Here is a 3222-nt window from a genome sequence, read left to right as displayed (position 1 = left end):
TGTCGGCGGCGTCGCCCGGAGTTCATTTGTCGAAGGGCGGGGGAGCGGGCGGCGTCCTTGATGAATTGACAGGACACCCCGACGCTTCCCTGGGCCAGAACTGTCGGGGATACTGGACACCACACACTCACTCACACTCGTACTCTCAGCCTCTCACACTCACTCGTCCTTGAGAGAGATCCGAGCGATAAGGGCGGTCGGGTGCTCCTCGAGGACACGTTTCGCGGTCGCGCCTCACACCTGCACCTCCAAGCCTGCCGGAGGACACCCAGGACGGCGGCGCGCGGACGGAGCGAGGGCGAAGGCCGACGGCGGGCGAGATTGACACTAGCGCCTCGACACCCTTCACACGACTGAGGCTCGCGGGGCTGGGCGAGCGAGTGAGCCAGTGCGAGAGAGGGAGAGAGAGACAGGGAGAGAGAGAGGGAGGCAGGGAGGGAGGGAGGCAGCGAGAGAGAGAGAGAGAGAGAGGGGCAGAGAGAGAGAGAGAGAGAGAGACGGACACACATACACACACGCACGCACACACACACCCGCCCCGGGCACAGCGGCGGCGGCGGTGGCGAGAGCCAAAGAAAACGAGATGCAGACGAGGAAGGCCGGGAGGTTGCATGTGTGTGGACAGAGGACGGGGAGGAGGAGGAGGAGGAGGATGGGGGAGGAGAACGGGGAGAAGGAAAAGGAAGAGGAGAGAGGAGGAAGAGGGTTCCAAGGAGGAAGAAGGGGAAGACGGATGGAGGAAGACAATAGGAGAAGGAAGAGGAAGAAGAGAAGGAGAGGGGGAAGTGGGTACGGAGGATGGAGGGAGCAGGAGGAGGGGGAGGAGGAGGAGGGAAGGAAGAGGGGGAAAGAACCAGAAGGATTAGGGGGGGAGGGGAGAAGGAGGAGGAAATAGAGTACGAGGAAGAGGAGGAAGGAGGGAGAGAAGGAGAGACGAGACAATGATGCGAGAAAAGAAAGACGATGCGAGACGACGACTGACGATGGACGACTGACGAGGGACGACCGATGAGGGGCGACTGACGAGGGACGACTGATGAGGGACGACCGATGAGGGACGACCGATGAGGGGCGACTGACGAGGGACGACTGATGAGGGACGACCGATGAGGGACGACCGATGAGGGGCGACTGACGAGGGACGACTGATGAGGGACGACCGATGAGGGACGACCGATGAGGGACGACCGATGAGGGACGACTGACGTGGGACGACTGACGATGGACGACTGATGAGGGACGACTGACGAGGGACGACTGATGAGGGACGACCGATGGGGGACGACCGATGAGGGACGACCGATGAGGGACGACTGACGTGGGACGACTGACGATGGACGACTGATGAGGGACGACTGACGAGGGACGACTGATGAGGGACGACCGAGGAGGGACGACCGATGAGGGACGACCGATGAGGGACGACTGATGACGGACGACTGACGAGGGACGACCGATGAGGGGCGACTGACGAGGGACGACTGATGAGGGACGACTGACGAGGGACGACCGATGAGGGACGACTGACGAGGGACGACTGATGAGGGACGACTGACGAGGGACGACCGATGAGGGACGACCGATGAGGGACGACCGATGAGGGGACGACCGATGAGGGACGACCGATGAGGGACGACTGACGAGGGACGACCGATGAGGGGACGACTGACGAGGGACGACTGATGAGGGACGACTGACGAGGGACGACCGATGAGGGACGACCGATGAGGGACGACCGATGAGGGACGACTGACGAGGGACGACTGACGAGGGACGACTGACGATGGACGACTGATGAGGGACGACCGACGAGGGACGACCTGATGAGGGACGACCGATGAGGGACGACATGGACCGATGAGGGACGACTGATGAGGGACGACGATGAGGGACGACCGATGAGGGACGACTGACGAGGGACGACTGACGAGGGACGACTGATGAGGGACGACCGATGAGGGACGACCGACGAGGGACGACCGATGAGGGACGACTGACAGGGACGACTGATGAGGGAAGACTGAGAGGGACGACGACGAGGGACGACTGATGGGGAACGACCGATGAGGGACGACCGATGAGGGACGACCGATGAGGGACGACCGATGAGGACGACCTGAGGGCGGACCGATGGGGACGACCGATGAGGACGCCGATGAGGGAGACCAAAAGGACGACGCGACGACGGAGGACGACTGAAGGACGAGGAGGACGACCGAGAGGGACGACCGATGAGGGACGACACGTGGGACGACTGACGATGGACGACGATGAGGGACGACTGATGAGGACGACCGATGAGGGACGACGATGGAGAGATGGACGACCGATGAGGGACGACCGAGAGGGACGACCGATGAGGGACGACTGACGAGACGACGAGGGACGACCGATGACGACGACGACGACGAGGGACGACGATGAGGGACGACCGATGAGGGACGACCGATGAACGACGAGGGACGACCGATGAGGGACGACCGATGAGGGACGACCGACGAGGGACGACCGAAGAGGGGACGACGATGAGGGACGACCGATGAGGGACGACCGATGAGGGACGACCGATGAGGGACGACCTGACGAGGGACGACCGATGAGGGACGACCGACGAGGGACGACCGATGAGGGACGACTGACGAGGGACGACCGATGAGGGACGACCGACGAGGGACGACCGATGAGGGACGACTGATGAGGGACGACCGATGAGGGACGACCGATGAGGGACGACCGATGAGGGACGACCGATGAGGGACGACCGATGAGGGACGACCGATGAGGGACGACCGATGAGGGACGACCGATGAGGGACGACCGACGAGGGACGACCGATGAGGGACGACCGATGAGGGACGACCGATGAGGGACGACCGATGAGGGACGACCGATGAGGGACGACCGATGAGGGACGACCGATGAGGGACGACCGATGAGGGACGACCGATGAGGGACGACCGATGAGGGACGACCGATGAGGGACGACCGATGAGGGACGACCGATGAGGGACGACCGATGAGGGACGACCGATGAGGGACGACCGATGAGGGACGACCGATGAGGGACGACCGATGAGGGACGACCGATGAGGGACGACCGATGAGGGACGACCGATGAGGGACGACCGATGAGGGACGACCGACGAGGGACGACCGATGAGGGACGACCGATGAGGGACGACCGATGAGGGACGACCGATGAGGGACGACCGATGAGGGACG

General features: G+C 63.2%; 1 protein-coding gene across 1 annotated transcript in view; it reads right to left on the bottom strand.

Annotated features, from left to right (window-relative positions):
* LOC125037394 overlaps positions 1–360 on the bottom strand; it is a gene marked incomplete in the record, with an annotated part of 40082 nt that extends 39722 nt beyond the window's left edge. The window contains 1 exon segment of the mRNA XM_047630504.1: positions 132–360.
* Between the last annotated feature and the right edge of the window lie 2862 nt (positions 361–3222).

Source organism: Penaeus chinensis, chromosome 23 (assembly GCF_019202785.1).
Source record: "Penaeus chinensis breed Huanghai No. 1 chromosome 23, ASM1920278v2, whole genome shotgun sequence".
In the NCBI taxonomy this organism is placed as follows: domain Eukaryota; kingdom Metazoa; phylum Arthropoda; class Malacostraca; order Decapoda; family Penaeidae; genus Penaeus; species Penaeus chinensis.
This window is presented reverse-complemented; position numbering and strand designations above follow the sequence as displayed.